Consider the following 13,574-nt stretch of genomic DNA (forward strand, 5'->3'; position numbering starts at 1 on the left):
TTGTTGAGATTATTCAACTCCTGTGCAATTGATGCACTGTATGAAACACTCAAATACCCGATTCCAGTTACCGACCAATTAAAAGGCTGATTTTAATCCAAGTAGTAAAACTGTACAATTCTGCCGGTCCACACTACACATTTTAAATACATGGAAATAATTACTGATGCATTGGAATATTGCGAGGTGAGTACAGAAGCATGACCGAGGAGGGCAGAGAGGACTGAGTGGGAACAGCTAGCTGCAGAGGCAAGACAGGACTGAAAATGAAGTGACCTTTAATATTGCACCAAAATGTACAGCAAAAACTAAAGTACAAGACAGTGCTGGAGTAAATTAATTACCAACACTGCCTGTGTTTGAGTGCACACCTCTCATGTGCTGCAGTTTACATCTTGGCTGACAAAAGCTGCCACTTAAGCACTTTGTGCAACTCTCACTCCCTTAACTGCCGGGCCCTGATCAGATCCGGCTTCAGCCTGCTCATTTGAAAATATTCTCTTTAATTTAATGAACACATGCTTGTGGAGCAGCCAGTCTCAGGCTGGATGTTTGTTGACCTGTATGAGTGGAGTGAAAACGCAGCAGTGAGAATAGCTACAGATGCAAGTGGGAGGCCCGTTACATCACATGTAGTACAACTGGCTGTCTTTAACAGAGGCAGAGATCTAGCAGAAGCTGCAGAGGAGGCAGGAGTAGAGATAAGCCCTCAACCTCTGCTTTCCACTGTAGGCAATGAGGCACCTGTCACAGACAAAGGCCACAGTCCAAGCAGGTTTACTGATGAAAGTACAAATGGAAATATCACAGTCACAACAGGGTAAAAAAGTTGATTTGAGTCAATTTTATGTGCCAGAACATTTAGTTCTGTTGCAATGTGGCAGAATTCCTATTCTTCCAGTGATTGAAACCAGATCCATATACATATGAAACGCCAATCGGCCAATTTGAAACCCTTTCAAGATGTACAAAAATTCTAAATTCCATTGACATTTATAACAATGTGAATAACTAAAAATAAAATCTTGGATAGATTACTCAACAGTAGGTTGTCTTTAACTCCATAGGTTTAAACATATGGAGGGTTTAACAGACCAGTCCATTGTGAGACCATAGACTGTAAAAAAAGATGAACATCCATGAAGCCAAATAAGCTAGATCGCCACCTAGAGGCTGTATATAGCATATAGGTAATACACTCTGCCTCCTCCATTTCAGTGAATGGGACATGGGCCAAACCAAAAAGTCAAACATACATTGAATACATTTTTCTCAAAGATGGTTGCTGTCATATTTGGTAGTTCTTATCACATTGATGTGTGTTGATGTTGTAAAAAAAACGTCATGATCTACAGCTGAGGCTGACTCACGATTGGTTGATCATATCTATAAGCAGAATGCTGATAACGCGGCTTTCTACTGCACAGACTCTGGCTCCAAATGACGTCAAAAGCACAAGATGGCGACACCCTTATACAGGATATTTCAGCTTCAGTTTTGTCCAATAGGATGAGGCAGAGACTAATCATCTTTATATACAGTGCATGGAAGAGAAAATCTGGAGAGATCCCCGCTTCAACAGATTTACTGAAAGATCCTGTTCATGGCAATGGGACCGACAGATGGACAAGGCATAAGGATAATGGAGGAGAGCTTTTGTGCATTTTACTTATATGGACCGGAGGAGTAATTTGCTCAAAAAGCAACAGGAAGACAACAGGAGGTTAGTTACAGGAAGTAGTTTGGCAACTGATTCAGCCCACTCACTAACACAGTAAACAGCTGCAGCAGCTCAGCTCCATGCGGCAATTAAGGTACTTTAAAAATCCTAGATCATTGCCACTATTTGCATCTAATGCCACACCTACTCAGTCAAAACTGAACACAGTGACATGACAAACATCTGGTGTGGTTTAAGATGTCATTATCACGCATAAATAAACATATATAAAAAAGAAACTCCTACAAAACTACAGAACTTGAAGCTGTACATCCATGAGTACACGACTAACAGGAACTGCTTGTAGCTAATTCTGAATGCTCCAAAGTTCTTTTTAAGGATATGGTGCCGTTCAAGACTGTGGACAACATGAGATTCAAGACACCTTAGATGCAGAGTTTGATCTGCCAGTGTCCTCTGTGCATTTTCCAGTCTTAACAACCACTAAAAGCCCTTATGAGTCACGGTCATCCATTCATATGGTGTCTTTATACAGTGCTCAAAACAATTAAGGGAACACCTAAATCACACAACAGATCTTGATGAACGAACTATTCCAGTTGAAAATCTTTACTGTTGTTGAGAACAAAATGACGCAACAACGGTCAATAGACACCAAAATCATCAACCCATTGAGGGCTGGATTCAAAACCAGACTGGAAATCGAAGTAAAATAATTAAATCACAGGCTGATCCAACTCGCATGAATTTAAATACAGCAACTCATAATGTGACTCAGTAGTGTGAATGGCCCTTGAGTGCCTGTATGCACACTCAACAACGTCTGGGCAAGATCCTGATGAGTCAGAGGATGGTGTCCTGGGTGATCTCCTCCCAGACCTGGATCAGGAGCTGGAGCTATGTCAGTCTGTGGCAGTACTTGGGGGTGTTGGATGCACCGAACCCAGGGCCCACTGCACAAGCATCATTTCTGACAATCGCTCTGAGGATCTCATCCAAGTAGCTAACAGCAGTCAGGGTCCTGTTGGCTATGACATGGAGCTCTGTGCAACCCTCCAAGGATAAGCCTCCTCAGACCATCAGTGACCCACCACCAAACATGTCATGCTGGATGATGTTACAGGCAGCATAACGTTCACCACGATGTCTCCAGACTCTTTCACGCCTGTCACATGTGCTCAGTGTGAACCTGCTCTCATCTGTGAAGAGAACAGGGTGCCAGTGGCGGACCTGCCAATGCTGGTGCTCTCTGGTGAATGCCAATCGAGCTGCACGGTGCTGGGCTGTGAGCACAGGTCCCACTAGAGGACGTCAGCCCCTCATGGAGTCTGTTTCTGACAGTTTGGTCATTTTGTTGGGCACAAAGGGGCAGATCCTGGTCCTGCTGCTTGGTTGATGCCCTTCTACGGCCCTGTCCAGCTCTCCTCGTGAAACGGCCGGTCTCCTGGTATCTCCTCAAGCATCCTGAGACTGTGCTGGGAGACACAGCAAACCTTCTTGCGACCACACGTATGGATGTGCCATCCTGGAGGAGCTGGACTACCTGTACAACCTGATTGGGCTGCAGGTACTGCCTCATGCTACCAGTGGTGACAAGGGAACATTTTTTGAGCAGTGCTATACAGTGCCTTGCATAAGTATTCACCCCCTTTGGACTTTTCTACATTTTGTCATGGTATAACCACAGATTAAAATTTATTTCATCGTGAGTTTATGTAATGGACCAACACAAAATAGTGCATCATTTGGAAGTGGGGGGAAATATTACATGGATTTCACAATTATTTACAAATAAAAATCTGAAAAGTGTTGAGTGCATATGTATTCACCCCCTTTACTGTGAAACCCCTAACAAAGATCTGGTGCGACCAATTGCATTCACAAGTCACATTTGCAAGTCACATAATTAGTAAATAGGGTCCACCTGTCTGCAATTTAATCTCAGTATAAATACACCTGTTCTGTGACGGACTCAGAGTTTGTTGGAGATCATTACTGAACAAACAGCATCATGAAGACCAAGGAGCTCACCAAACAGGTCAGGGATAAAGTTGTGGAGAAATATGAAGCAGGGTTAGGTTATAAAAAAATATCCAGAGCTTTGAACATCTCTCTGAGCACCATAAAATCCATCATAAGAAAATGGAAAGAATATGGCACAACCGCAAACCTACCAAGAGGAGGCCGTCCACCCAAACTGAAGAGTCGGACAAGGAGAAAATTAATCAGAGAAGCAACCAGGAGGCCCATGGTTACTCTGGAGGAGTTGCAGAGATCCACAGCTGAGGTGGGAGAATCTGTCCACAGGACAACTATTAGTCATCTACTCCACAAATCTGGCCTTTATGGAAGAGTGGCAAGAAGAAAGCCATTGTTGAAAGGGATCCATAAAAAATCCCGTTTGGAGTTTGCCAGAAGCCATGTGGGAGACACAGCAAACATGTGGAAGAAGGTGCTCTGGTCAGATGAGACCAAAATTGAACTTTTGGCCTCAATGCAAAACGCTATGTGTGGCGAAAACTCAACACTGCCCATCACCCTGAGCACACCATCCCAACAGTGAAATATGGTGGTGGTAGCATCATGCTGTGGGGATGCTTCTCTTCAGCAGGTACAGGAAACTGGTCAGAATAGAGGAAGATGGATGGAGCCAAATACAGGGAAATCCTTGAAGAAAATCTGATGCAGTCTGCAAAGACTTGAGCTGGGGCGGAGGTTCATCTTCCAGCAGGACAATGACCCTAAACATACAGCCAGAGCTACAAAGGAATGGTTTGGATTAAAGAATGTTAATGTCTTAAAATGGCCCAGTCAAAGCCCAGACCTCAATCCAATAGAGAATCTATGGCAAGACTTGAAGATTGCGGTTCACAGACGGTCTCCATCCAATCTGACTGAGCTTCATCTTTTTTGCCAAGAAGAATGGACAAACCTTTCCATCTCTAGATGTGCAAAGCTGGTAGAGACATACCCCAAAAGACTTGCAGCTGTAATTGCAGCGAAAGGGGGTTCTACCAAGTATTGACACAGGGGGGTGAATACTTATGCACCCAACAGATGTCAACTTTTTTGTTCTCATTATTGTTTGTGTCACAATAAAATGTATTTTGCACCTCCAAAGTACTATGCATGTTTTGTTGATCAAACGGGAAAAAGTTTATTTAAGTCTATTTGAATTCCAGTTAGTAACAGTACATAATGGGAAAAAGTCCAAGGGGGGTGAATACTTATGCAAGGCACTGTATATGTAGGACTTTTCTATCACTCTTGCATCCCATACACACACACTAATAAATATAAAAATGTATTTTGTCATCAATGATAGTTTTCTCACAACGCAAGTTTAACCAGGTAAGATATGATGAGACACAGTGCTGGCACAAAAAGGTGACACAGAGAGACACCGTTATGTTATTGTTTCATCGGTGAGAAGTAGAAATTTGTTACCAGCGTTGTATTTGTTATATACTGTATATGATGAACACTACACAACACAGTCCCTAATTCCAAATCCTGATCTTTCCTGCTGAAAACATCAATCTCAGGGTGGAAGTCGATATCCATCAGTCAATCGTCATCTTATACTACTCTTATACAAATAATAGACATTGTTCAAAGGCTGTTTGTTCTGTCACCTCTCATTGTGATAAATATGAGTCTTGCCTGAGTTTTGTATCCCCGAGGATAAAAAAGGATTCCTCTGCAATCAGATTTAAAACAGTGACTCAAAAGACAGTGCAGCTCTCCCGCCGCAGGGATTGAATCAGCACAAACACCAAAGACGGTACCAAATTGAAACCCCTGTTTATGAATCTGGAGCAGGGGTTAGTAAAGGTAAGGAAGGAAGGAAGAACACGACTTCTCTGCTCCAATTTGTGCGGTGTTTCCTTCCTATTTCATCATCCAACTGTGAGACGCACCCTGTGGCCGCTTCTCCCGTTTACTCTGCAATCTGTAAAATATGACGTGAACACATGCATGGATCACACTACGATAAGACAATCCCAAATATTTCCAGACTAAACTTGGTGTCCTCCTCACTGGCTTTGTTTCTGCCCCGCTCTGCTCGACATTCATCAAATTAATGAAGTAAAAAAAGCCAAAAACAAAGCCGTGGCATCATTTCCCCACTGGCACAAGGCTTTATGGTAAACATGCCTGAGAACTTAGTGATCATAAGAGATGTGACGTCACTGCTTAGACAGACAATCGACAATGACACCGTCTCAGCAGCCGCCGCCCCTGCTGTGCAAATTATCAGCCCTGTGCTCGAGTGTGTATTCGTGCACGGGGGGGTGCATGTGAGCATCAGAAAAAGCAGGGCAGCCTCAGACTTGATTTGTTTATTTGCCTCTTTGAGTAAAAGCTCAAATGGGCTGTGAGATGCCTGTGTTGTCGAGTGTTTAATCATGCAGCCCCCAGGCAGAGTTTGGGACGGGGGGGGCCATACAGAGGCAGACATTGTTTGAAGCCTCCAAAGACGAACAGACAGGTATACAGGCATTATGGGTGAGTGGCCTCAAGAGTTTTGGACCCACACATCCACACACCTGCAGACAGCAGAGTGAACTGTGGCAGTTCAGAGATTGATGCCGGTTTGACTTTTGAGAATCAGACATTAAAAGTGGGCTATGGTGTTTTTGACGACTAGGGAGCACTGTCTTTATCAGTGGGTCCTCTTTCTGTTTGTGACTTACAAACACCTTTGAAGACACACAACAACAGGCACAGGTTCAAGAATCTACCGCAAGGAATTCAAGACAATAAAAACAGGGTTGTATCTTTAAATATGTGCCTGTGGTTCACAGTGTTATGATAGTTCACAGACGACTCCCTGCTCTGAGGAGCCATGGTGCAGCATCCCAGTTTCGCTGTCTTCCTCAACCAACAAGTAAAGTTTTCATGCAGTTGAAAACTATAATTGTTTATGGTAAATGGGTTTTCCAGTCTGGTTGACCACTCAAAGCAATTTGAATATTAACTTCATTGTGGGTGGGGTTCGTATTCAAAATCTGCAGTTGAACAGAAGCGCATCAGAACTCCTGAACTGGTTTTCTCTCCTGATTCGGCAGAGGGCGATCGCTGTCAGCTTGACCTATTGCCTGCCCTCAGTAAAGTAAGCCAGTAATGTTACATTATGTTGCTAAGAAGATGGTGGACGCTAGCGAGCAAAGCCGTCCTAAGCAGACGATCATGACACTTTGCCATGTGGAATGGGGAGATTGGGATCGAACCGCCGACTTTCTGGTTAGCGGACGACCCGCTCTCACTCTCAAACCACAGCTGTCCCAACAACAAGTACAGTACAAGTCGCATTCCTCCATTCAGACACAAATGAATACAGTACTTCTATACACAGCACATTTCTCTTTCAAACACCATTCATTCACTGCTGGCACTGTGGGCAGGGGCAGACACTTTAGAATGCAGACTGGAGGAGACAGGGATCGAGCCACTGATCTTCTGGTTAGTGGACAACCCTCTCTACCACCTGTGTCTACTTTATTTTCTTATCTCTTACGGAATGGGTACGATATCCTCTAAACATCTGCTGGAATTTGCATAATGTAGTTGCACCATGTATCATATTTTAATTCATTCAGAACAGGGCGTGTGTTGTGAGTAAATGTTTACATCCTCATCCGAGTAGACCCCCCAGGAGGCCTCTCCACCATATGCAGGACAGTCAGCATCAGTAGCCTCTCCGGCACTCCCCTGTGCTTCAGCAGCTCTCCAGGGTTGAGTGTCAGATCAGAGCTTCTTGCCAAGACGTTCAGTAGGCTGGAGTTGGGGTTTTGTCTGAAGACACTCGCACTGATCTGGGATCTGCTCCACCACCGGGGGGGTCCCTCTATGGTGCTACACTTGGCAAAAGCACCCTACTTGCATCCACGTCTCTTTCTACCAAATCTGTCTCTCTTCTTTCTCTCTGGTTTTCCTCTCTCTTTTCTTCCCTCTCACTCTCTCCTCACAAGATGCGTCATGGTGTTTAGACTAATTGACAGCACCTCTTGGGCATGACACAAATAGAGCCTCAATTTACAAGTCAAATGTGTATAAGGAGCAGTGCGTAAATGGAAGGCAGAGCTGCGAATGCAGCAGGAAGGGGGTGACAAGGATAAGGGGATGGGAGGGGGCTGATGAAAAAAAAAAACTGGCTACAAGATGGTGAGCAGGGGATGAAAATGGGGCACAGAGGGATCACGGGAAAAGTAAGGGAAGCCTTATAAAGTGAAAGCGTGTGTGTGTGTGTGTGTGTCTGTTCCAGAGTGTAAGCGCCTGTGTGGCTGCTCACAGAAGTTTATCTTTTGAAGTGGGTTTTTGCGTGTGTGTATAAATGTGCTTTTGTCAGCCTCAAGCACAAGAGTATATTGTTGTACAGTAGGCAGTATGGACGTGCATGTGTGTATAATATATAAGATAAGCAGGACTGTGCCTGTGTGTGTATGAGAGAGTGGTTGTCACTGCGGCGTAAAATCCAGACTGCGGGGCAGAGGGGAGGATGATGGATGAACAGGTAGCTGCCTTCAAACCTCCGCTGCTGGAATGAAGCCATACAAACACACCACTCTTACCTATCAATCTGGCTGTCGGCAGATTACACTGTCTCACACACACACACACACACTGGACGCTCACGCAAAGTGTGAGAAACTGAGAGAGAGAGAGAGAGAGAGCGACTGAAAGGGAGGCGAGGAACAAAAGATGGAGAGATGTCAGGGATGGAGGAGACAAATGTGTAGTGAGATTATAAAATCACTCAGCTTCTGAGAGGGTTTATGTGTTAAGCGAGTGTGTGTGTGTGTCTCTCTGTGTGTGTGTGTGCATGTCTGTGTGTGTGCGCGCTCTTCACCATCCCTCTCTTACTATTTTTGCCCAGTTGCCATGGCAACCATCACACTTATGCTTGTGTGCATGTGTTTGGGAAATGTAAAGTCAACGTCGAGGCTTGCAGAAACATTGTCCACACCTCGAAGCTGCCCGCACCCACCCCTCCTCCACACAGCTCTCACCTCTCTGCTGACGGAACAGAGCTAAACTGACTCCCAAACACACACTTCTCCCAACATAATAATCCGCTCCTCACCACCACACCCAGCCCGACTCCCACAAACCTCAGATAACCATTCACTGTTTCAGATTATTCATGGCCTCAGTCACTCTGAACAAATTAAGGACATATAGAGTAACTGGGTTCTCATTAAGGGTTATTCAAGAGTGGGCACCATTATAGAACGCTCTAATTAAACTGCCATGGCGGTGAAGCTGCATCCGACTGACCTCACCGCCTCCAAAGACCCTTCAGCTCGACCACGCAACCAGGATCCACTCATTACCACCCTGCCCTCTGTCTGGGCTAATCAGTGTGTGTGTAACAAGTGAAGAGATTTTTTGGAACTGATTTAGCATTGTCCTGCAGATCTGCGTGGCAGAGAGAGATGTGAATTCACACTATAACATCACTGCTGCGTCTAAAACCACAGCTGCACACGCACTCAAATTTGAGGTTAGCGTAGTGAAACTGATTTAATTTCAGATAAGGGTTCTCAGGACCACATACAATGGACACATGTAAGTGTGTATGCTGTGTGTTCATATTTTATGTATCAACCAAATATCAAATGACGACATGTAACATTATTAACCCACCTATCAGTCTACAGTGTCTTCCACAGATTAAGATCTGTGGCAGCAGCTGAATGTACCTGCTCTGTGGACCTGTCGCCAGCAGTTCGCCTGCTGAGAACTGCCTGCCCCCCCCCTGAGAGAACTTGCACAGCTACAGCTGAAACTGTGACGAGGCCTGCCTGTCTGTCTGTGAGGACAGTAAAAACTTTACGGATGGTTTGGGGGCACACCAAGTGAGCAAAAGAGCACTGCACACAGTTCTACAATGAAGCTGGCAAGACAAATTAGAGTGTGACACCCCCCTAAAGTCTAATTTGTCTAAGTAATTAATGGAAAACACTGAACCTATATGAATCTATATTACCACGTCAATTAAGTCACTATTTGTTTTAAGGCTCAAGATTCCCTTGTAGCATCAGATGCTTAATCTGACAAATGGACAACTAACTATGAACTGCAAACCACATTTCTATACAGTGTGCAGAGATGGACATCAGTCTCCAATCTTGTCTATCATAATTACCATAGATGGCACAATGTAAAAGCTTACACGTATATCTTCAGTCTGTTACAATAATCAGTTAAAATGCCTCCTTTCAACCTGTGTCTTTCAGCACTATCTCTTTTAACATCAAAAAAGCAGCAGCTTTATTTTAATGTGTCTATTAATCACTTGAAAACACATGGTAGTGGTCTGTTTTGCTGCAGTAGTGTGGAGTACTTGTTCCTGGGGACGTGTCTAATTACTGTTGTTTGTGCTTACTTGGTGATACCTCAGGTCAATGACTGTATATAACCAAGGACAACATGAGATCTTCTGAAAGTGAAGCCAAAACATATTGATCATACCCTGGCTGCCGCCTGCGGTATAAGTATAATGTAGCAATATTTTTAGGCTTTATCACGATACTCAGAATATATCTTGAAGAAATAACCTCATAAATACTCAATTTTACCCTTTGATGCAAACAACCGAAGCAGTATGATTCTAACAGTCCCTGCAACATTAAAACATTCATATTGATAATTACTAGTGGTTTCTATTGGAACACATTTAAACTTCCATGCAAAAAGAGGATTAAGTGTAACAAAACATTCATATATTTTTTTCAAACAAAGCAACTGCATTTCAACAGCAGAAAATGATGTAGTCCCACATACTGTGGCCTAGTTTAGACCCTTAACAAAAACAGAGCTCGAGACAACAAAAAAGAAACCCTCAGAAAGACATTTCAAAACAACATAATTTAAAGTGCACTTTTTGTGCATCGTGTTTGTGAAAATAGGTCAAAAACAGGAAGAGAAAGAAAGCAGACTGTGTGCACCACAGAGGCAAAGATCCAAACTGTCACTGAGACAAATGTTTAAGTCTTTAAAATGAATTAAAGACGTGATTACCATAGCTGCCTTTAGATTGGGGCTGGGCAACTAACCGAAAATGTATTGAAACCGACATTTATAACCTCTAACTGACTTAATTCTGCTTAATTACGTTAATACTTTCCCCAATGTGTGCATTCACGGACTGTCGGGTTTCCCGCTACGTCCCGTCACCCTGCTGCACGTCCTCCCTCCTCAGTCCCCCGCTGACCTGCGCTCACAGTGCACGTTAACAACAAACACCAACACTAATCAGAAGTTATTAGGACACGTAGGCTACAGGACATGAAGTTTACTTTCATTCGCTCTTAAGTTTAGGAGAAACGTATTTAAAACACATTGAAAAAAAGTCCCAACATTTTGCACACACGCAGTTCACACAGGAGACGTAACATGACGCACACAGCCAGGACATCAGGGTTAAAGCCCTACTTTAGATCTTTATCTCATCCACTGATTCGCATGTAACCCTAGCCCTTCTCATTCACTTTAATCCGTCTGACCCATTTGGACCCATCATTGGTGTTAAACACACAAACATGACTTATTGTTCTGCGGGGGGTTCAAATTATTGCTATTGGATTACGAAAAAACTACCGAAACGATTTTCTTCAAACTTGGTGGTAGGGTGAGGTATGAGCCAAAGTGGAAATCATTAACTTTTTTCAACATTACTAGATAAGCCGTTAGCCTTAGTGGATATGGAGAAAGGTGTTGGTAAGGATATCTACAATCATCATACTGCTGTGACCGTACGAATCAAAAGGGAGATGTGGACAGATGTGGAGGCTCAGGTATTCTTCATTTAGTAGAGGGTGACATTTCAAATGGCAAAACGAATTTGTGGTTGCATATTTTGCTGTTCCTTGCTATACAAAAACCAGCGCCAGGTGATGGATCCAGTACCGCTTCTTTTTGGATTCAATTTGTCCGCCTCCATCTTCTATTACTGTCTATAAACTCAACACGCGGAAACTCGCTCTGGCGCTTCGCTTCTTTTTGCTCTCTCCAGGCTCTTTCCCTGTTCCCTACTGATATAAAAATACACACACGTGCACAAGAGAGTGGTCTGGACGGGGGCAGTGTGTATGTGTGCGAGATGTATGTAGGTCTAAAATGATGTGACACTTTGCGCTCCATGTTCGAAATACAGCCACTTACTACATTGCACGAATGACAAGCCGTAATACATCAAATATATTTGAGATAGCAGCTCTTCCTTCGGGTGTGTAATTTGTGTCAACGTAGCCATGTGCACATACAAGACCGATTTTATTGCTATGTGGCGTTATGTACTGAATGTGTTCTTCATACGAGTGTGTCTACATAGAGCATATCATCGGTTGTTAGTAAGGTCATATAGTGTCCTTGCACCTGTCACTTTGAATATATTTGACAACGCAGCTGTGTGAGTGTGTGTTTTTCTCTTTGCATCAGTATATGTACGTGTGAATTTAAGGCGCGCACACGCACACGCACACACACACACACACACACACACACACACACAATTACTGGAAACATAGGAAGATGTAATGGCTTCCGCTAACGCTCGAGTATTTTTCGAGATGTTCTCAATAAAAGAAGACGAGTGAATAAAATGAGAATACATCTGTAATATGAGCAGAAGGGAATGGTGAAATTTAAAGCTGAATGGGGCTGAGGAGTGATACATTCTGGCGTGCCACATTGAATTACAACCTTAAAAATGAGAAATATCAGCGCTGCTGGCTTTTTTTTTTTTCATCGTGGAATTGTTTACCACAGCTTGAGTTTTTTTGGGGTTTTTTTGCAGCCAACACGGCTTCGTGCTTCACCCTTTCCATTTAGACTGAATGTGCTGTTGACGGTTGTTATCTGCTGGCACCAAAATAATTGACATTTTCATCATCACACTGTTATTATCTGATCACCAGTGGGATTTAAAACTGTGACACAGTTAAATTTATTATCACTATGATGCCCGTCAATTTAATTCCAATTTTAAAGTATTGTCAATATCTACAGATTTGTGCTGTTATTTACAAGAAATAACAGCAGCAGAAACGGGTTGAAGGCAGCACAGAGGAAGTTGCCTGTTTTGTTGATTTAATAGTTTAACATACAGTGTCACAAGAAAAACAGAAAGTTACTAACACTGACTAAAATGTAGCAGAACCATGATGGTTTAAGTCACATTGGCTTTTATGCATGGTTTGCATAACCATTTCATATTTCTCATCACAATCACTATAGCAGTGCTTGTTGATTTTCAGTCAAGGTCTGTCCCTCCTCTTTAACTCTATTCTGTGTGTATACTATTTGCTACTTTGCTTTAAATCACATTAACATACAAAAAAGGTTAATTGGTGTAATTTGAACATCATCTGTCATTTTATATCCACGCAATACCATCGCTGGTATTTACAGATATGGTAAAATAAGAGTAAATATAGTCAGTCACATTTATAGGTGACAGCTGAGCTTCAATAAGTGTTTTTTCCATAAGTTAATTGTCGGTTTAGTCAAATTGTCCAATAAAAGTGACAAAACGCCTCCAACCATCACCTATCTGTCACTCTGAGAAACTTTCTATTACCTACAACATTTCCCAGCGTCACACCTGATAAACCATTATTTGTTCACATCTGTGTTTCCCCAGCTATGGAAATCATAACAACTCATTATGTATTCTGAATGTATAAAACATCCATTCCCAGGATGAAGTCGGAGCCTCTCATAAATGCCAGCTGACATTCAGTTTAACTGCACTGCTAGTTATCCAAAGAAGCTGCAGGTCCAACCAGAGTAGACTGAATCTGCTGTGTTGGGAAGTTTAACCTTTAACCCTGAAACACCAAACGACACCATGACAGGTAAATCTCTTTCTTTCATTTTCCACCTG

Source organism: Hippoglossus stenolepis, chromosome 23 (genome assembly GCF_022539355.2).
Source record: "Hippoglossus stenolepis isolate QCI-W04-F060 chromosome 23, HSTE1.2, whole genome shotgun sequence".
Lineage (NCBI taxonomy): Eukaryota > Metazoa > Chordata > Actinopteri > Pleuronectiformes > Pleuronectidae > Hippoglossus > Hippoglossus stenolepis.